At 41.2% G+C, this 23,605-nt stretch overlaps 1 protein-coding gene across 5 annotated transcripts in view; it reads right to left on the bottom strand.

Moving 5' to 3' along the window:
- Positions 1–23,605, bottom strand: part of ARMH3 (armadillo like helical domain containing 3) — a 123,450-nt gene that overhangs the window by 34,389 nt on the left and 65,456 nt on the right. The gene's annotated exons all lie outside the window — the stretch shown is intronic.

Genomic DNA, 23,605 nt, shown 5'->3' on the forward strand with positions numbered 1-23,605 from the left:
TTTTCACTCAGTTTTATATTGTAAATATAAATAAAATAAATACAAAAAAATAAAGTAAATAAATAAATATAAATAAAGTAAATATTGTATCTGGCTCTTACTCATAGTCATCCATCACTACAACTACTACATTTTGAATTCTTACCATACTGACTTCAGTCCTTATCCCCAGTTTAGATCATTAGAGCTAACTAATGTCAGTGTCCCAAACACAGCAGCAAATAATGGTCACTCCTGCTCTTCTGCCTCATTTCTCTCACTAGTTGCCCCAGTCCACACCACTCCTTTTCTCTTCTAGGTGGATCTAGAAGCAGATGTGAGAAATCTAAAATTGAAAGCAGATTAACAATTGGGAGGGAAACAAACCCCACCAAGCTGCAGCTGGAGCATTTCTTCAGTTTGCTTTCTGCTTGTCAGGTGCTGCTGTGAAGATAACTGGTAGGACAGTGAAGACTCCCTGGGATAGAGTTTGCAACTGCTCTAGTTAGGATATTACTCATGAGACCCACTGCTGAGGTAAATATCCATCATGGGAACAGGCCATGTCAGTGCTCGGCACAGATGAGTTCTGACTGTGCCTGGAGAACACTTGCTCAGCCAGATTACACTGCAGCAGCAGTCAGGGCTTCCACTCTCATATTCATCAGCATGAAAATTCACTCTGGTTCTCTCTGTTGTACTCTGATGGGTTCCCTCCTCCCCACTCCACCCCCTGCAGAAGGACTTTCAGCTGCTTTCTCCAGACCTCATCAGAGCTAAGAGCTTGTGCCCCAGTCTAGGAATACATGATATTCAGTGGTGCCAATCAGAGTGAGTGGATAAAAACCTACCTAGAAGCATCCTTACTTCTTTAAATACACAAATAAAGAGTGTGGAAGGTGTGGAGAGCAGGAACAGTGGGAAGAAAAACTAAAAAAAAAAAAAAAAAAAAAAAAAAAAAAAAAAAAACCCTCCAACCCAAACAGAATCTGCAATTCATAGGCTCAAAGAATTGTTTCAGTTGTAGGGGGACCTCTAAAGCTCATCTAGCACAACTCCCCTGCAATGAGCAGACATATCTTCGACAAGATCAAGCTGCTCAGAGCTCCATCCAACCTGACCTCGAATGTCTCCAGGGATGGGTCATCTACCCCGTTCCAATGCCTCACCACCCTCATTGTTTAAAACTTCTCATATATAATCTAGATCAACTGTCCTAGTTAAAACCATTATCCCTTGATCTGTTGCATCAAGCTCTCCTAAAAAGTTTTCCCCCAGTTTTCTTTTAAGTCCTCTTTAAGTATTGAAAGGCTGAAATAAGGTCTACCCACAGCTTCCTCTTCTCCAGCTCCCTCAGCATGTCTTCACAGAAGGGTTCATCCCTCTAAACACTTTCATAGCCTCCCCTGCACTGGCTCCAACATGTCCATGTCTTTCCTGTGCTGATGAGGACACAAGAGCTAGACACTGCACCCCAGGTGGGGTCTCAGAGAGCAGAGCAGTGGGACAGAATCATCTTGCTCACCCTCCTGGTTTGCTACCTTCACGGCAGCATTCCCAGCCACACCTCATCAACACACTAGGTGCCAGTCAGGACACAGGGCCAGTCACTCCTGCAGCTGCTCCTACAGCATCTGTACACACTTGGCACAGGGGGACTTCTGCCTTCTCACCAACCTTGACAGTTACATCCAGAAAACAAATTCAGCAGTGCCTCTACCAGGCTTCCTGAAACATCCTTCCCTCTAGAGAAGGACAAACACACAGGTCAAGACATGCCCAGACTCTTCCCATTTCAGTGGTGACCAGAGTCACAATCACACTGCCCATTACCCAGCCTCTCCAACACTCTGTCTTTCAAGCTGCATGTTTCATGCTTGGCTGGAGTCATATTTATACTCCTACAGGACACACTGCAAATTATTGAAAGAAAATGGAACACAGACTTACAACAACTTAACTTCTGGCTTGACAGAAGGTTTGGCAGCTCAGAGGGGTTCAGTGCACTCACATGGTTCCAACATTTACCAGGGAACAGATTTAGCATTCATTTCTACCCACTGCTGTGAAGCACTTCAACATGGGCTGCCTGCTCACAAAGTCCCTGCTTGGATCTGAGCTAGTGGAGCGGCACCTGCAATCACAGCTGGGATTCACCCAGTGAAAGCAAAACCAGCAACCAGCTGCCACTGCAGTAAGAATCAACAGACATTAAGGAAAGAAAAGAATTCAAGTCTCCTTCCTCATTTCCTGAAAGGTGAATGGACAACTCCTCAGTGATTAGATGAAGTTCAGCTGTTTAATTTGTTTTAACTATGAAGAATTCCTCCCGATCCTGACCATCTGCAGAGCTGTTTTCCTGAACCCACAGGCAGCCTGAGGTAGAGAAGCATGAAGAGCTTGGATTCAATCCTGGCTCTGTGTAGCCAGGCTCTTACTGCCCAACATACGCACCAGGGCCAGGCTTTGCACACAGTGCAGCTCCTTCTCACTCATCTGCTGTGAGAAATTCCATTGCTATCTTTTTGCATCAGGTACTCTCATATATCTCTGCTATTCTTCCATCTCTCAAAATATATCTTGTCTCTGGAGCATGTTTTTAGCAACTGACCTCCTGGGATATTCACTGATTAACAGCTGGAATTCACTTTGCAGAGATGCCTCTTCATTGGCATTTGATCCTGGGACAATAGGAGACCAGAACTCTGAAACAGTCTCCCTGATATTGACAAAAGAACCAGTGGTTCTGCCACCATTAGTTCCCACACCAGCACATAACAGCTGATCCTTGGTAATGATTTATTTTTACACTGTGATTGTCTCAATTATTGCCATACAGGCCAGTAGGAAGGGAGCGGTTAAAGCACTTAGCAAAGATTTGTGATGATGTGTTCTACTGAGATCTTCATATTGATCATGGTGGGGGGAAAAGAAAAACCCTTGTGTTTGGTATTCATGAAGCATGAACATCTTCAATACAGTTGTAAAGCAAGGAAATGGTGAAGTGTCAGCTGAAAGACAAAATGCTGCAGCTCCCACATAGCCTTCCATAGTACGTGCACTTCTGTTTCCACACTGCCAAGTCCCTCGGTGGGGCTAGCTGCCATTTGTCATACCAATTTCACAGCACTTGTGGGACACAATTCTCCAGGGACTGAGAGATGTCACTTCACCGACACTGCCTCCTCTGACAGATCCACAGCTCAGCAGTGAACTGACAGGACTGGACTGTCACTGGACAAAGGAAGGATGCTGAATAAGCAGAAGGCTCAGGAATTAAAAAACTGGCTCCCAGTGTCTTGTCTTGAGGTTAATGCTTAGTGCTCTAAGGCAGATCACAAGCCACCTCCACATTCCTTATTCCTCAGTCTCCTGGGGAGAGGTGTTGATCTCCCAGTAAAAAACAGGTCTCCAAAAAATACACCCCTCACATCACTTCTTCATGCAGCTCTTAAAGCTACCTACACACCATGATGCCAGAAACATGTAGAGACACTTATGAATGAACCTGCATATTTCTCAGGATGAACAACCTAGGACACTTGCATTTATGTATGTTTGCATTTATTCCATATTTATTGCATTCATTTAATTCTTCATGAAGAGGAAATGATAGCAGGAAAAACCAACCTGGTTAAGAAACCTCAAAGTGCAGATGAATCTTTTATTTCTACTAACTGTATCAATCATGTTATTAGACAGTAAAAGCAGGTTCCACTGTAACAGGGATTGTACCAATCCAGAGTGGTGGAAAGCCTCTGTCCCAGGGGCTAATGATCTCAAATGCAAGAGAACAGGGAAAGCACAGAAAAGCTCACTGGCAACAGAACATGTAACAGTGCTGCTACTTACTGAGTGTCACAAAACACTTTAGTTTGAGATAAACCACGGATAGAAAAAACACAGAAAGAATACTGAAGGAAGAAATAGAGATAGGAAAAAGGAGATGGAAGGGCAGATAGGATCAAGATAAACAGAGGTGAAAAATCTGCAGAACAGGGAGGATCAGAGAAACAGCAACTGATTCCAGGGCAGTTTGTCCTCTGCAAACTGGAAAGCTCCAACTGATGAAAGTTTCTACTTTGGCTAATCCTGAGGCTGCAAAAATTGGCAAGTCCTGAAGTGACTGTTACTTGCTCTTTCTCCCTCAAAAACACATAGGCTGGAAGTTGAGAAGCAGAAGAATCTCCACATGGGCCCTACTGGTTTTTTTTTGTTCCCCAAAGGGGGCATCACACTGTGGCTCTCACCTAGAGCTATGGTGAGAGAAGGAAACCCCCCAGGTAAGCTGCATTTCCCTCCCCTCACAGTGTTCAGTGCAACAGGACTTGCTTCTGCAACAGTTGCAGTAGCTCTCCAGACCTAACATTTAAGAGCTTAGGTTTATAGCCTTTAAGAACTGTCTAGAGTTACTTCTCGAAAAACAGAAACAACCAGTGCTGCCCTGCAAAGAAGCCCAGAGTAAAAGAACTTCTGAAGACACCAAGTCTGACTGGAAAGGGCTCCTATAAAAACTAATATGGTACGTATGGAAAGAAAATATGTAATTAATTCCATTTAATTTGCCACAAGTTGTAACATCAGGTGTCAAAAGTTAAAATGCACCAGCAACACGAAGGTCCTGGTCCCACAATTAACAGGATCTTCCAGCTCAGGTGACCCACCATGATAAGGAAGGTACCTCACCCTCCTTAACCCCACAATGAACTGGTCTAGGTCCAATGTGCAGGGAAAGCAAAATCAGTATGCTCATGCAGGCACTTCTTCAGCACGTTTTCTCCGACCTCCAGACTCTCCCCATCAAGTTATTGCAGATGAGCTGTCTAATACCCACTCTTGCCTGACAGCAGCTACATTGCCAGAGTCCCATAAGACAACACTGTCCTCTTGTCCTGAGCAGCAAAGTAAAGCACTGTGGAGGTGCTGAAAGTAGGCTAAGGGAAGAACAGAAAGGCTGCAAAGATTATTACAGAGATGGGAATGCTGAGCCATCATTCCCTGCATGAACCTGGCCTTTGCATCTACTTCACAGGTCCAGCATGCAGTGCCTGACAAAGTATTCTTGTGGATTCCCAAACGTTTCTTGCAGAATAAAAGCCACCACAAGTTTTGGGGTTTTTTTCACAATTTCTTCCTATATTCCGCTAGAGTAGAATAGAAAAGCAGCAGCTCTTGGCTGGTATTTACCCCTTCACAGGATATCAAGGATGACTTTATACACACCACAGACATTCCTCTTCTCATCTGCTCGTGCCAGCACAGCACACTGGGCAGCAGGGAATGCATCTCAGTCTTCACTGAGTAAAACTGAATGCACGGCACACGCAGCCTGTTCACTCGGCCTCTGCAGTGAAAACTGGCACGATCAGAGGTGGACAAATACTCCAGCATGCACTAAGCTTCATCCATTATGAAGGCCAGGAATAGGCAAGGAGGAAAGGGCATAGTTGTCTTTCATCACACTCTACAAAGCTGCTTTACTACAAAAAGGAGGCCCAAGATAAAGCAGATGTTGTTCAGGAACAGAAATTTTCTCTGTGATTTGCCACAGCAGTTCCCTCTCCCTCTCTTACACCTTAGTTTCTCCTTTATGAAATGGAAATAAGAGCAATCACTTCCACAAAGTGTTTTAAACCAGCAAGGTGGTAAGAGCTCAGTGTTCTACTAGGTGGTATGTTGGAAACTGCTCAGGCACAAGGCAGCAAGTAAATTACAGACAATACAGAGACCAAAACGAACACAAACCCTTTCCTTTTCTTCCATACACGCCATCACTACCATGGTTGCTGGAGACTTATGTAAAGCTTCCAAGCCAATCTTCCTGCAGCAAGTATGTCTCAGCAAGTGTTGTTTGGGGCAAGAATCTTGCTGATATTGCTCTCATAGGCATCCCCAGCACTCCAGACAATAAAACCCCATCTGTTCCATGCCTGCAACAATTAGATTGAGTTGCTTCATATGTACAACCCCACCTGGCAGGAGGTGAGAGGGTTTAGATTATTTTAACACACATGAAGCATTGCTATGAAGTACACATACCTGCCATACCTTAGCTGTCTGCAGCAATAAAAAGCAAGAAAACTCCCTGGAACCGTGCATCAAATTCTTTCTTCTACTGTGGTTTAGTTCCAGTCTGTTAAATTTCTTTTGCTCCTACAATTTAATGAGTACTGACATTAAGCTGAAAGTCCACAACTCACAGTGGGAGGCATCTTCTAGACACAATAACAAACTGCAGGGAAGAACCCAAGACAAAAGGATATTTTAGTAAAAAGTACTTGCTTTACAGCTCGCTGAAAATATCCGAGTCAGCACTGCAGCAATTTCACAGGAGAAGCAACTGCTACACCTGTTCAATTCTGCCACCCTGAAACCTATTGATCGTGATGACAGATTCCATGGCAGAGGGAGATACATGGTCTATTTATTTAATAAGGAGGGGACAAAAGAGCGCACACACAGCAACTGGGCTTCTCGCCTTTCTCAGCATGGTCTTACCAAGCTCCAGTCAGCAAGGGCAGAAGCAGAAGTTGTGCTTTCTGAACCACCAGGCAGCTACACAGTGCATCTTGACACTTGGCTATTTGCTGGATACTAACCTGGTATCACCACAGCTACAGGATATGATGATTTTCTCTTTTTACAGTCCGTGTCTATAAATTTAAGTCAAGCAAACCAAATACCTTACTTAGCTTCTATTTGTCTTCTTAACTAAGGAAATCCTCATGGGTGAGCACTTAACTCATCTTTTGGAACAGCTGCACAACCTCACTTGAAATTACAATTTAGGGAATTTATCCACTCACCTATTTTCATGCAGCCAGTGCATCACTGGAAATTAATCTAAGAAGCATTTCTGTTCCCTTTTCTCAATAAGTAAGCATCAGAATTCTTAGGTATATGTAACCATAGGCACTGATAGTTTAAATGGTATGAATGACAAAGTAAAAAATATTACCTAGGCACAGAGAGTGAAAGTATCTATTGAAGCACAGGGCACCAGACTGATCTGTGTTCCTGTTCATCTCCTGATCTGTAATTCACTGTTCTACAACAAAGCTATCACTTGATAACAAATACATTTCTCACCTCAAAACATATAATTTATGAGAGATCAAATGACATATTTTATGGCACATTTCACTGCTCTAAAACAGCCAGCTAGTAGTGATGAGCATGTGGCAAGGATTTACTTTTACCAAAGTAAAAACATTAAAAAGCCAACCCTTCATTACACCTCAATTCCAGAGAGCAGCAGTTAAGTATACCTGCTGCTCTAACTACAAACAGAGCTGGAGCTGTGTGATGGAATAGAGAAACATCACAGACAGGGAAGCCTGTCCTGTGAGCTTGGGCTGCCAGCACTAAAACATGCAGCTCAATCTAGCATGTTCCAGATGTGAGAGCCAACCATGATATATGTCAGCATATTGGATTTCAGGCACAATGCGTCTGCTTCTTCCACATCTGTGTTACCAATTTTGAAGATTCAGCTGACTTTTACAATGAGAAGCTTCTATGAAACTTCCTTAATATATGCTTTTTAAAAGTACCTACTGCCCTAGGGCTGTGGTCCTGGTTTAATATCTGCACAGAGTCATAAAAAGAAATAATAATATGGAAGTACATTTTTCAGAGCCTTAACAACCATTTTTGCAGCACCTATTTTCCCAGTATTTTAAGTCATATACATCCCTTTGTCCATAGTTCTTCAGCTGTACTAAACAAGTACAATCCACAGGCCAAATAGGCTGTGGTTCTTTTAGTATCCAAGCACTCTGATGCAAACAGTGTGATCAGTCTCCTACAGCCAGCTGGTGTAGAGCAGTGAAATGGGTTACAGAACACTGCCTTAACATCAAATACAGCCCTTCAGCTACACCAGCTTTTAACTCCCATGTACAAGGCAACCTGCTCTCTACAACAAACAGTAAGGTATGGAGAAACAATTAATCCAGAAGGTGAGGATTAAAAAAAGAAAACAAGGAAAAAAGTGGGGTAAAAAGCACATTTGACATTAGTTAATCATACATGTTTGCATGCCAACCTTCTCTGGTTAGGACCTGAAGTAAAGCATTATGGCAAATATTTATTCTCTGTAAGTTCTATAAGTGGGTCAGCATCTACCCATTGCTTCATAATTCAGGTTACAGGATGCCATCTAAACCTCCTGAGACAAAAGACGCATCACAAAACCTCAAACAGAATCTTAACCTGAAGTTTTAAAAGTTACTTTTAGTATCTTCATTAGTATTTAATCACAGGATGTTTAACTTTGAGGAAAGCCTGGATTACTGGATGCTGTATCTAGCACAGAACAGCATAAGGATGCACACACCAGCTTCCAAACACATCAAGCTAAGAGTGAGACTTACAAAGTTTATAAGCCATCCCACTGGGACCTTTTAAAGCTCTCTGAGAAAGGCTCTGAGTAGGCTGCTAGCTTAATTAACTTAGTGAAAATTTGCCATCAACCCTGTATTATCTAGAGCACACTGGAAATTATTCTTATTACCTCATTTTGTCAGGTGTGAGCCAGCAGGTATTGCATGAGGCCCTGAACACCCTGTTTGCAGGCTGTGGCAGCAAGACAAAGCTCTCCCTTTAGGTCAGGGAGCACAACCTTATTTTACTGACTTAGTAAAACCTGTGCCTGCAACAGAAGTCCCAAAGGGAAAGAAAGGCCCTGAAGCATCAGCATTTGTCTGTATTGAGTGAGTAAAGGGTTACAACAATGCAATCAAGTCGTGAAGTAGCTGGATATTAAATTACAGAGAAAGGAGGAGAAGGAATATTGTCTAAGCAAGAATCAGGAATCAGCTACAGTCAAACCTACTTCGCAAAAGAAATTAAGATGAGTCCCACAACAGTATTTAATTAACTTAATTACACCAAGTGTCAGCTAGGGCTATACCTGTACCATCATACCAGCCATGTAAATCAGGGTTCACAGTATCAGCCTTTGAGACACTACCAACTACCAGGCCAGCAAAAATCCATTATTTACAGTCCAATCCTCTGAAAATAAAAGATGCTGCAAACCTCACAATGTTTTTCTTGTCAGACAGGTACAAATGAGAATCACATTTGTTGAAAAATGCCTAGTGGAATTCAGATCCTTCCAAAATCCAGGACCAAGACTGAGGCATGGATTCTGTTGACACCCCCCAGATACACCCCAAGTGAATACCACATCCTCAATAAAGATGTCACCCCACACCACCTGGGACAAGGTGAAGTTGATTTTCAATGCCAAGGAAAGCCAGAGTCAAACAGCTTTGAAGCTGAAAGAATGGTACTCTTTTAAGGCTATTTATTTCATATATGAAAGACTGGAGGACCTGTAGTTAAGACTGTTTTCCTGAGACAGGGCACCTGGTTTAGGGCCCAGTGGATATCTTCAGCTTATCTCCTTTGCTGTATTTCATATATACCCAACTTCTTCCCCATTAAATTGCCTTAACCTCACCCATCCCTCTGAAAGCCAAGCCCCCTCCATCCCAATATCCACACATCTCACAAATATCTATGCTAAGATCTCTACTGTAAGAGCTGATGATCAGAAGCAAGTGATGTACTGACGTTGATCAAGTTATCAACTGAGTTACTACAACAAGCACTCTGTAAATCCATTGTACCTGCAGAGTAAAATACCACAGATAAACTCGCCTGTGCCCACACAGTCCCAGTTCCAGACAAAAGGAGGATTGGGGGTCAACTCATCACAGCCCAGAGGACAAGGGGCAATTTTCTTCCAATTATCTGCCTCACCAAGGGTTTCCAGAATCACTTCAATAGTCTTGGGGTTTTCTGGGTTTTGCTTTTAGTTTACCCATCCTTATCCTGCCATGAATTTCAGGCAAATGTTGAAAATACCCATTCAGCTGAATTGGCCATTGAAGTGCAAATCTTTGAGAGCAGACTTTCCCACGTCACAGAAATAGAGAAATTTTGTTTCTTTTCAAATCACAAACTATCATCCCTGACATATCTATACATGCTCACCTCTCCCTTAAAGCTTTGGGTTTGTTATTTAGACACATGCTTTTTTCCTGCTCTGTTCTTTGTATGGGTGTAAGCAAAAGCAAGGCCAGTGAAGTGCATTTTCTATTTCAAAAGTGAAGTATGGCTCTCCAGTCTTAGAAACAGCAGCACACCAAACATTTTAAAGTTAACTGCTGACGTTTTCCCATCCACCAAGTCAAACAAAAAGCCCAACACCTACAGTGTTCTGCTACTGATACGTCTTTCATGCTTTAAGATTTAAGTGTTTTTCAAGGCTCTTACAAAAACATAATGCAAAAAAAGGCCACGTGATTTCTAATCAGCTACATGTGACATAATACAGGTGGCAGAGGATCTGAAAGATGTAAGGAATGAGCACTGGACTTTTCTCTACAGAAGGAGAGCTAAAGGTTTGCCTCTGCTTTTTCCTTATAATTGCTAATACACAATTACACACCAGGGAGGTACATTAGCTCCAACCAGGGCAGTAGTTTTGGATAGCTCAAGCCAGTTTCCTTGTGAAGCTTAAGCTGCACAGTTCTTACACCACGAGCTCTAATTCGACATTCCAGACCCTGAGCCAACCTCTGAGTTGTGCAACAGTCTGTGCTCTATCCCCTTCTTTATTTTCCTTTTCGAAACACAAAGCATCCATGTATATACAAACCATGAAAAGGTTTGTAGACACTCAGTAAGTAGTTGGGGAACACCACACAACTTCCCATTTCAGCAACCACAACTTGGGCCACACAAATAAATGTTATCTATAATCAAGTGAAAATGCAAGGAGGAAAAAGCAAACTTAATGAAAAAAGCCACGTGTTGCAGTTTTTTGAAAAATAATTAATACAAAAAAGGAAGTCACCACACTTGGTTGCATTCATTTCTCTGAGCACTATTTGATTCAGTATTGCTCTAGTGAAGAACAAAATCAAAGCATTAAAAGTCTGTTGAAATCCTGAATTGTTATTTCTCATTGTCAAAAACGCAGTGTTGACTACTTGTCAGCTATTTGATTTTTTATCAGTTCCTTTTAGCTCTTCCATGCAAAGACTGAAGGCAACACCTCTCTGGTGGTCCAACCACTGCAGCAGGCTGATTCTTACGCCTGTCCCACCTAACCACTCTTCTGTCTGCAGGCAAGGGGCAGAATCTTTTTCCTGGTGTTGCTTGTGAACCAGCATTAGCAAAATCAGCCTAATACTAGAAATGTTTTGAGATAGGAGTGCTGTCATAAACCAAGAAGGGAAAGCTGCCCAATTTAGGCATTTTAGAAAACATGGAGGAACAGGCATATCTTTAAAAAAAGGCATTCAGCAGATCTACAAGTCACTATTACAAAGTTTTAAACTGTCAATGATTACTGCACGCTTTTGTGATATTGTAGATTCCACCACATTTAGAGAGGAAAAAAATTTGCATGCCTTCTTTCCCTTGGCTAGCATTCCTTCTGAGCATATGCATAATTACTTACTGTTGATAGGCATACACACTTAGAAATTTCTGACAACTTAACCCAGATCCAGCACTGCTCTAGCCTGACTGAAACAGCATTTACTGCCAGGTAAAATCCTGTAAAAATCTTGCTCCAAGAACTCTAGACCAACTTGCAGCAAAAAATGTGTTAGAGCAACAGGAAGCAATCAGGCTTGCTCACTGTTCACCTACCAAACCTTCTTTTCCCTTCACCCACACTACTCTTCCTTAAAGACATCTTTTTCCTGACTGTATTTAGAAAGCATTCTTTGCCAGCAGCTCTCCAGCTAATCTAAGTTAGCTTGCATGGCAAAATTTTCTCGTCTCTTTCAAGACTCCTAAAGGAATTAAGTCATGCAAGTCATTAGAGAACTTTGATTATTATTTTAAATAACAGGTCAGATTATTATAGAACTCATTCAGTATCAAAGTGATTAATTGCTGCTTTAACAGACAGGGTGTGTTAGCCCTGGCTGGATGTCAGATGCCCACCAAAGCCACTCAGTCTTTTCTCAGCTGAACAGGTAAGAGACTATATAAGGAAAATGTTATGGGTTTATATAAGGACAGGGAGAGACTACTTACCAGTTACCAACATCAGCAAAACACACTCATCTTGGGGAAGTTAGTTTAATCATTGCCAACCAAATCAGGGATAGGTAATAAGACTCCTCAACTCTTCCCCTGCTCCAGTGTGGGTCCATCCCATGGGAGACAGTTCTCCAGAAACTTCTCCAACCTGAGTCCTTCCCAATGCATCCACTTCCCAGGCTGCAGTTCTTCACAAACTGCACTGATGTGGGTCGCTTCACAGAGTGCAGTCTGGCAGGAACAGGCAGCTCCAGCATGGGTCCCTTCTGCAGGATCATGGTTCCTGCAGATCAAAGAGCCTGCTCCAGTGTAGGCTCCTCTCTCCATGGTGCCACAGGTCATTCCAGGAGTCTGCTCCAGAGAGGGCTTCCCATGGGGTCACTTTTTGTCTTCTTAATTAAGTTATCTCAGAAGCACTACCACTGTCACTGATGGGTTCAGGCTTGGCCAGGAGTGGATCCACCTTGGAGCTGGCTGGCACTGGCTCCATGGGACACAGGGGAGGTTTCTGGCAGCTTCTCACAGAAGCCACCCCTGTATCCCCCCTCACCAAACCCTTGCCAGCATGTACTGGCTGAGCAATGGAGCAAAGTGTTATGGGCTGTGGCATTTGATGCTAATGAGCAACAGCACTCAGCAGTTTGCAAGAGCCAAGGCTTGGCAGCATGCTCATTATTTAAGAAAGCTAAAACTGCATAAACGTCTTCCTGTAAAAAAAATTAGACATGGAAAGCAAAAAGAGATATAAACCCAAAAAAAAATAAAACAAAAACATGAATGCTATCCAAAGGGCAGAACTGCATTTGGATTCACAGACAAGCTGCATAATAATTCAACAAGAAAGTTGAACAAAATTTAGAAGGGTGTTTCTTTCCCCCCTTCCATATTTGTCCATAAATTAAGTTGATTCAAAACTTTTGACAAAATTCAAGATTTCAGTTCAATTTTGATACACAAGGTTGGGACAAAAACTACAAACCTGCATACTGAAAGCATATAGCTATTTTAAAAAGTGAGACGATATTTCAAAATAAGAATTATCAAATATTGGAAAGTGTTTTGATTTCAGCTGTACACCAGAGAATGGTTATCCAAGTTCTTTCCAAGTAATTTCTAAAATAAACCCACTGGCTCCAGCACAGAGTATTTCCTTGCACACTGCACATATACACAAAACAGACCTACCAAGGGCTAATGGCTCACCTCCCTTTCTAGCAGGACTCCTCTGGCCACAGAGCAGGACTCTCATCTCAAGATCTGTGCATTTCTTAGCCTTCAGACATAACATCCCTGCATTCAGAGGAGATGTGCAACTGCTCTGCACAAGTTGCTGCCAGGGGCCTGGCAGGAGGCCAGAGGTGCTGGTAGCAGGCTCAAGTTTGGGGTGTATTACAGGCTGGGATGCCTGTTCACTGCACAGCGTGCTCATTATTCTGCCTTAATAGAAACCAGTATATGTTCCCCCACCTTTACATTCCACAGTTGTCAGAAAGCCAGAAAAATTAATATTCAGGCAACTTCTAAGTTTCTGCATAGTGATGAAGAGTTTCATTCTGCATAGTGATGAACAGGAAATGCCAACAGAGAAACAAAGAACCTCTTGCCTCAATGCAAGTGGCACAGGAGAGCAGGAGTAAACAGAGTGCTTAACCTCCCAAATGCCAATGGCAAACCTGAGAGTTTTATTTGGTGCCCCAAAACACCTCTGCCATTATACAGCAAACAGAATTAGGGGGTAGTATGAAAAGAGTGAAGACATACTTGCAGCCCTTGCAGATTCTCTGCAGTTACATGCTGGGGCAGCTACTAAAAGCTCCAAAACAGGTTGTCCTGGGTTTTTTTACAAACTCCCTCAGAGCAGCTCTTCATGACCCAGCAATAGATCTGCATCAAGTATTGGCTGCTTTTCCCGATGCCTTTAATGGTTTTAACATATCAATCACACCATCACTTTTAAGTATTTTTAACCATTCCAGGAAAACTGCAGTCAGACAGCTGCTGAAGGTCGAGTTCTCTTCCAGCTCTGGCAGGAGCTGTGATTCACCACAATTCACTGTGGCACAGTTCAGCACAGTTCCCTTTCTCCTGGTGGTGGGCATCATTAAGATTCAGTTCCCATCCTACTTTTACACACAAAGAATTGCTACAGGACTGCCAGTCTTGTTCCAGTTGCAGAGTATCTGCATACACAGACACATGGGGCCCCTTCCAGGTGCCAGGCTTCAGACCCTGAAGTTGATAAACAGTTCCTCTTGTGCCACAAAGTGTCTTGGTATTCTCAAGATCACAGTGCTCAAGAACACCAACCCTTAAGTTTACTCTATATGTATGCACTTTAAAAAAAAAGACTTTGCTGAAATAGTCAGCATACTTAACCCTTCTTTGGGTTTGAGGACAATTCCTAGCACGACTTACTGCTCCTGTCCATTAATTCAAGGCTAAATATGGAAAACTGAGCAAAATTCATTCAGTAAAACCTTATTTTTTAAGGCCTCTCTGAAGTACTCTAGCCTTCTTTCGCTATTACAACTGAGTAATATGAGTACAAAACTCATTCTATTCTCAAACACAGTGGGGAAAAATCCCTTCTCCCCTAAAAAAACCTGAAACACATACTACTGAAAATTTAAATTACAGATCCAGTAATTTTCTTGGCAGTTAAGCTAGTGAACGATTTCTCCACACTCCCTTGGAGCACAAGTACTTCATCCTGGTCCCTACTCTCTCAGCACAGCCATCATGATGACTGCAAACTGCAGAAAAATGAAAAGCTTGTGGCCTACTGACATCTCCTTGAATCTTACCTCTGTCTTGTGGTCTTAAGAGCAAAAATGTCTCAAAATAATTCTCAGGACTGCCCTTCTGTTTAATTGCTCCATGGATAAATTTCAGTATGCCTGTGACTGATGTACTGGAGGAGAAATCTCTCATTGCAAAGACAAAAGCCGAAAGCACAAGAACCCAGAGTGAATTTGTTAAGTTTTAAATGCAAAGTGGTATCTTTGATCCAATCTACCTGATTCATGACACTGCAAGCTAGTAGATCAGCTTATCTGAACTTCCCTATACTACATTTTTCAACATTACCCTAACATCATTACTCTCATGTCAGTAGCTACCTAGAGCACCTTTCACCAAGGTATTCTATTCAGATAGGAACAGGAGCAGAAAACCTATCCTTTCAGTCATTTACTACAGTGATTAATTATCTATTAAGAAATGGGTATGCAATTTGCAGCTGCAATTTGGCTTTAGTATTTAGCCTTACATTCCTCTTCTGTTTTGGTATTTTATCTTGTCAAAGATCCTTGAACATTCTGAAGAGTATACCACAGGTTTTGTTTTAAAGAGATTATGATGCTGAAATCTTGAAAGCATTCTCACTAGCTTCTCACAACTGAGGCTTCTCTGTTCTTTTTCCAAATTTCAGTGTTCTTTTTTGAAACAGACAGAAAAAAATTGCAAAATATATGCCATCATAAAATCCATTTCTGTCTCTTTTTAATATTTCTAGGGTTAAATAAACCTCTTCAGCTGAATGTTTCACAAAACACCTAGAGTAAAGCTGTCAGTCAACACTTCTTGAAACACATCTTTTCAAGATACAGCCCCTTTTTGCAAACTGGCACATGTTTCTTCAAAAACTGCATTTCAAGAATTGCCTGACAGGTTAAAAAGCAATTCATATCACACCCTTCATCTACTTCATGATTTAACCTTCTGCCAGTCTTCCAGTAATTTGCAGCATTCATAAGAAATTCTTATGTCCCTTCTGATCACTGAAAAATTTATGTAGCACTGTTTTCATGCTTATCACCTAAAAAAGGCACCTTCCTCGTCTTCTAGGGATGCTCCACAACAAGTGCTCTGTCACATCATTCACTCTTAGAATCTCCAGCGTTGTCACTGATGCCCACTACTAGCTCCAAAGGAAACACTATGAGATTCACATGTCCATAGAACCTCAGTAATCTCTGCTATAAAAAACTGACACACCAGCAGCAATCTCAAGGAGTTCTGAAGTCTTGCCCTGTTCTGACATTCAAAAGCTCTCAGAGTTCCTCTAGGCACCTGCAAACACTTCAGAAACGAATACTGACATATGATCCCAGATTCCTAAAAACTCTTTGCCAATGGACAACTGTTTATATGGTTTGCCTGCTTTAGCCAAAACCAAGTGCTTGCTGATAAACAATTTGAGGCAGAATTAGTGAGTTCTGGACTTGTATTGCTGTTGTCTACCATATCCTATTTGATCACATCAGCACTTTTGGGGACATCAAGTGCAGAAAACTGACAGGAAGACAAGTCTTAGCTCTGACAATGGGCTGCATCCCTGTTTCCTCTCAATTAACAATGCTAATAGCACGCAGACACATTCTTCATCTTGCAATTGTGGTAACTGCCAGGGAAACACTGATTAGAATCAATTTCTGAGCATACAAATACATTCTCTTTCCTCTACAGGAACCACTGCACATCAGCTGATCTCTCCAACACAGAGAATTCAAGATGCCATGCCCACAGATCGCTTTGAAGAAAAAGCAGCCTTGATATGATGGACATTCTTAACTGAACAATCTAAGAAATACCATATCTCTTTACTTTTCTGCTTTCTTTACGCATAATTGAATAGAACAAAAATCCAATTAAATTTCTAAAAAGAGGTCACCTTTAAAACTCCCATATACTTTCTACAAGACTGCCAAGGACTGTGTCCATACACACCTGGACCTCATCCAACCTGAAATATATTTTGGTGCCCTAAAGCCCATAGAATTTCAAAAGGACAAATTATTCATCAATGTCCCCTATGTACTAAAATACATTCTGCAGTGTTGCTGGCACAAAGTGGCTGTTTGCTATGAGTGGGCAAAATTATTTATTTAGTATATATACATATAGCCTCTGAAGCACTGCAGTCCTGGTGACAAAGAGGCATACAAATGTTAGGATTATGCAGATAAATCACAGGCACAGGACTGGACTTGACTATACTTCCACTGTGTGTGTGCATATATAATCTACAAATAGTTTCATCTGAAGTTTTGTAATATTTTAATATTAAAAACTCTTGCTTTCATTAAAGTTGATTACCACTTTCAAATACCTATTTTCCTGCCCCCATGTATTGACTAATACATTAAGCTAGAATAAGACAATATACTTTTTGCTTCACAGCTATTGAGAAACTCCTAACCATGATTAGATTAGCTCTGTTCAACTCAGACCAAAATCATTTCTGGGATGTTTCCACAGCACATTTCATCTAGTACATCTGCATTATTTATAGCATTTACACAAGGTGAATTGAAGGCTTTTATAAACTAAGACACAAATCAATACAAGCTCTTAGCAGATGGGGTCTTAGTAGGGTTCCACAGCAGCATTGTTCCACATCAAGTAAACTCTTTCAACTAAATAACTGCTAACACAGAAGGAAAGTTTTGTTTAGAAAATCAGGAATAAGAGACACGCTCAGCACCCAGCCTTTCCAGGAGAATTGTACCTGCATCATTTAGAGCCTAAACAGTCAGGACTAGATTTGTATGCAGTAGTCACGGCATCAGTCCACAAGCATCACAATAGCTCTGTTTCATTTGCCTCCCCAAGCTAAGATAAAAATGCTGTAACACAGATGGCTTTCCCTGTAAGAGGTACCATGGACTGGGGAAGAACTGGATGGGAAGCAAATTCAGCCTGGCAGTCAGTCAGGTCAGCACTGTGCTCTGAAGGAGACCCTTCTCAGCCTCCACTGTGTTGGTGCTGGTTGTAGGGAGCACAGGTAGAGATGCAGAACTGGCCTGTGGGACCAGCACTGGGCAGGAGAACCAGCTGGAGCCACAAGGTCTTAGCTCCTCAGCAAGACAAAAATCCTCCCCACCTCCATACACAGGTAGCCTGGGGACAACATTAGGATATGTGGTTTTACCTGTTTTCAGGTAATGTTCCTTTAATTCACCTTGACTGGTTTTCATAGGTAAACGCTCATCACAAAGAACAGATCATCGGTTGAGGCACTTACAGCAGAGATCAGATTACCCTGATCCCTATCTTTTCCTAATTCATCTAACTTGTGCACTGAGAATTCACAAGTTTTTTTCTTCTGGATTAAGCAAAATCGAAAGTTGCCTTCAGAGATGTCAGAAAAAGAACCTTTTACACATCTATTTATAGAGCAGTGCATTGGGATCTACAGTAGCCAGAAGGAAAAAGGAATGAATGATAAATTATCCAAGATGCACTTCCTTTAAAACAGTAACCTGCAACAGAAAAAAACCTAATTATATTCCCATTCAATTCCTTGGTCTAACAGATTGAGTAAAAATATTTGTCCCCTTAACCAAATTTTAAAAACAGAGGGCCTTTAACTTTTAATTTTTTTAATCAAAGAAGTCTCAAAAGGCTCCACCAAATCACCCTTTCTTAGCTGACAAACATGAGGCTAATGAAACTAGAAGACCTTTATATTTGGGTTGGGACTAGCAAGTAAGAAAAAAAGACAAAAAATCATGTTGGTCTTAACTAAAATCATGTCTTGCTCAGCTGGCATGGGTTTTACTTTCATGAGGTTTGCCATGATTCTGACAGTTCTTAATGAGCTCTTCCTGGAGAAAAAAGGAACCGTAACAATAACTGAAATCCTGACGTAAAACCATGAAAGGAAGGAAAAATCTTCCATGGTTATTCATTCTAATCTTGTCTTCACCAGTGCTCCAGAAAACCATGCACTTCTCTGCCATTCCCAGAAAAGAGCAAAAGGCTGCCAAACAGGAGACAAGCTCATATTCTTCCTTGGACATCCCTTTTCTAAATTACCACAGACAGTAAGTATTTCCTGTGCACACACAAGTAACAGCAGAAAGCCACAGAAAGGCTTGGAGGCCTCTTCTTCTGCACACAATGAGAGTGTGGGTCAAAGTGTGGGTAAGAGACTCCTTCACCTAACAGTGAACCCTTACAGACCCCTAACATGGGAATTCAGCCTTCTCAACTTGAAAGCAGTGACAGATTGCACAAACCATGTATACAGCCAGATACATGACTGTAAGTCAACTGCAAACCCCCATCCTGAAAGCAGTGGGAGGGGGATGCTGGCATGTTAATTTACCCTTGGCTAAACACTTTGAAGCAAATAACTTATTCCTGAGAAAATGCTGACAGATAAAATATGTAAACATTTAAAATTTATGTAAACATTTAATTTAATAAATTAAAATTTATTGCAAATATTTAAATTAAAATACTGAGTTAGCAAAGAGCTCTGTGCTCCTACTTCAAAACTGTCCAGAATTTGGAGATCAGGTAACAATATAAAAGCAGACAAAAACAAAATGATACTGCCCCAAAAAAGAATCCTTACTTCCAGCCACATATACTTCAAGATAGTAACTGAACCAGAGATAACATCTGTATGATCCAGCAAGCCATGATTAAATTCTGTTCCATTAATTTGTATAATCATTGCTTTAAATTCACATAACTTTTTAGACATTCCCCAGCTTAACTAAGAATAGCATTAGCTATGATACTGCATAGAAGTAGTATCTCTTTGGTTAGAACTTATGTGATCTTCTGATGCAGCCTCTTCTTACAGCTCCCCTTCACCTTCTCTCAGACATTTGGTAATTTTTACTAACACTTCTATATATTCTCAGCCACGTCTTCCAGCCTGAAGACTTGTCAGGTATACAAATGTTCTTCATAACACTTCTGGTTCCATGCCTTCAGTCATTCTTGATGCCCCTTTCTGAAACTTTCCTAGTCCTCGTATACCCTTTTGAATTTTCTAAGCTCTGGATAGATGGGAAATGAAAGACTAGGTTAATAAACAAAAAATTTGCCTTGTCTTTGAGATTCAATTCTAATAAAAGATAACACACTATTTTCTGAGGGAGAGGGGTTGAACTGAGAAGCAAATTTTTAAAAAAGTTATTACAGTTGGGTAAGAGAGAAGCTCCATTTTAGACCAAGAGATCTGAATGATTTTAAACACTACAAGAGTTTACTTGATGCATATTACATATTTTATCTAGAGTGGTATCGCAGAACGAGCATTTAAAAAATTTAAAAAGAAAGAAAAATCAACAATTTTTCAACAGAGTTTCTGTAATGCTACTGTGGGAACATTCAGTTATGTGCAGATCCCAGTCTTGGCACTGCAAAACAGAGGGGTTTGTGCATGTGGGAGGTAGTTGCACATGTAGTCAGGTCCCTGACTGAGGAAGGGAGCACGAACTAATATCCTAAAGGCTGGGATAAGTCTGGTAATGAAAACCTAAATTCATTTCTTCTTAAATTTTTTACTGCTGGCCTCCTTCAGAAATTGGGGGCTCTCACCACAATTCTAGCACTGTTCAACTTCTTGTGTTTCCATTTTCCAGGTTTTCGGGAAAAACAATGTGTCTTGGTTATGGTCACTTGGAGAAGTGGACTTGGAGAAGTCCTCCAAGAACATGGAAAGCATACATGGTCCTTCCCTCCAAATTTGCTCCAAAACATCAATGGCATAGAATACTGAATTGCTCTAGTATTGATTTTCCAGCTGAGACCAAAAGCAAACATCCTGGCCACTCAGTGAGCTTTACACTTTTCAACAAAAGCAGAAAGCTTAATTTATCTGGATAAATTTCTGTTTGTGTAGCAACCCTGGAAATCTGCCTCCACGGCTTCGTTTCAGACTTTCCTCATTCTTCATCCTAGGTTGTCACATGATGAACCTGTGCAAGATTAGAACCATTTCTGTGTCTCAGCAAAGAAAACTCTGAAAAATCTCAGGATGTATCCTCCACGGTGTGTGATACTTCTATAAAAGCAGCCAGAAAATTTCTGGGAAAAGGGCAGTGTGATTATAGAATGGTGGTCAAAAGGAAAATACAGACAACTTTCCTGAGGCTAGGAGAAAGCATGCTGTGCTGAACAATTTAATAATTAAATTGGAGGAGAAAATACCACTGTAATTAACATACAAAGAACCAGCATAGCCCAGCTAATCTCATCACGAAGAGATTGAATAAAGTAGCATGCATTTTACAGAGCAATTTAATCTGGCAAGCAATTAATCGTAAGAGCACTAAGTCAAACGAACAGATTTCCCTTTAAGGAGATCACATTCATCATCTGTAATGTATTCTAAACCTCAATTTGTTAGCCAGCCCATGAATTTTACTGAAGAAGACATTTACTGTCTTCCTTCAGTGGAAAAGTGATCCCTGACTGGCAGGAGGGAGTGGCATCAGTCTTTTTGAAGTGGCTACCCTGTTAACACTAACAGGTTCTCAATCACTGATGCAGGAAGCAAATAACCTACATACAGTGCAACAGCAGGTATGAGTTTTTACAGGCCTTATCCTGTAGAAAACCCTACAATGGCATCTATCACATGATATGAATCACATCTTAAGCCACCGACCAACATGATCTGATCTATCTGTAACACTCTGGAGCTAATAACATTATTGATGGGGGAGGGGGAATTTAAAAATAAAAAAAAAGTCAAACACAAAAAATCTCCACCTTCCTTGCTCACTGATAACCTCTGAAGATATCTTTCACCTGGGCTCCTCCTGGTGCAAATATGGGCTTCTGGCTCTCCCCATTCTCTCATATTCTCAGCTTCAAAAATAATCCTTCCTTGTTTAGGTTGCATGATTCTAACAGATTACAAGAGTGCCCCAGACTCTCCGTGATTTTAATTTTAGAAAACCCTTCACTTCCAACTTTTATTTATTCATGATACTCCCTCCCTATCCATTTGTTCCCATTACAAACTACCCTTCAGCTTCAGAAGCTGTTCTATATCACTTTTGTTTTCCACTACATTAGCAGTATCCACTAGTTTTTGCTGGATTGGGCAAAGCATGAACCAAGAGACCTTCGGAAGGAAATCATGAATCCTGATGCTTGTCTGCATCTGTCTCCATACAAGTTTATCTTTCTATAAAATTAATTTCAAGGACTCTTCTCCTCCCAGGAAAGGAGAATACTTAACAGAACGTCTATCTTCCTGTGTAGACTGCATTATTTTTCTTCTGCCTGAGTGCACAATTCGGATCATGAAGATTAGCAGGCTAAAAGCAATCAAAGCTCACATCCTCTAAGTGCCCTTGGACCAAACTGATTCCCCTCCAAACACAGCAAATACTTTAAAAATTAAAAAGCATGAGCAGAGAAAAGGGGCCTAACAACCCTTCAGTACAGTTAAGTCTTAATAGGGACCACTGAACTTTTACTGAAACATGTGATAACATTTCATCCAGAAACACACAAAATTCACTCAGATGAGGCTATTGGCCTTGTGTGAACAAAAGCTTGCAAGAGACATACAACTTCTGCCAATGCCTTCCTGCCCCACTGTCACTCCAAATCAACTCAAATGACAGATTTCTTCACTGCAATGACAGGATGAGACCTATGCCTGGCTGCTTTCAGTCCTCTTCCAGCCTAATTTCCCTTATGCTCCACTCAGACTGAAGGCATGAATATAAAGCAGCCCCATGACAAATCCAAGTGAAATATGTAGTCCTGGAGAGAGAGTACAAAAGAAAAAAAAAAGAAAAAAGAAAAAATCCCTGAGCTATGCTCTTGACCAAGTTCAGTTAGTATCATCTCATTCCAGAAACAGTTAATGCAAAGCTTATATTAAACTCATTACGAGAAAATACTCCTTTACTCCACTGTCATAAAAAGCATGGGGAAAAAAAACTTACTAAACCAAAATTAATCAAAACAAAGATTTTTGGACAAACAGAGGGGAAGAAGAAAACTCCACACTGCAAAAAACATGTCTAAACTAGAGAAAACTCCTGATGGCTAAGTCTTTAAACTCCTCTGACCTGAACCCAAGTCCACAGTATTTTTCCCTGATGCCTTCCTGCTATATAACATCATACTTAGACCAATACCACATTAAAATGACAGCAAGGGCAGGCACAATTCATTTAACAATTAATCAACCCTAGCTATCATTTTCACTTGTCATTAGCTGCCTCTTAAATGCCCTCAATCTCATATAAGCACAGCCTCTTCTTCAGACACACACACACACACACAGGGGAATATGCCATTATGGGCATTATTCAAAGCAGTGCTTTCCTTGCCCATCATCAAGCACAGCATTAATCACACTGAGGACAGCTTCTCAGAAATTACTGAGTTGCGTAGTTGGATCTCATCAGCAGGATCCAATTTCATGGTCAGATCAGACACAGACAATGCTGGGCATCTGCAACAACACATACAGCAGCTTCTCTAGTTTTTACCCTTTAGAGATCTTCCAGGGGAAGAAAACATGCCAAATGCATAGTGATTTAAGTGGCCTACTCTGCACATCTAACAGACAGGTCCAGAGTTAACACATAGCACAACACACTCCACGAAAACAAGCTTTCTTGCTTCTTTTACTGTTTGACCATGCAGTGAAGAGACTACTGTCTAAAATCATATGGCTAAGGTTAAAAATGACCTTGGCAAGTTCCACGGTCCAACTTTGTATCCAGCACTGGGCTATTTAACTCACAGCTATGCTCAGGCAAGATGTGATTAAGTCCCAAGG

This window comes from Cinclus cinclus, chromosome 7 (genome assembly GCF_963662255.1).
Source record: "Cinclus cinclus chromosome 7, bCinCin1.1, whole genome shotgun sequence".
Classification (NCBI taxonomy): domain Eukaryota; kingdom Metazoa; phylum Chordata; class Aves; order Passeriformes; family Cinclidae; genus Cinclus; species Cinclus cinclus.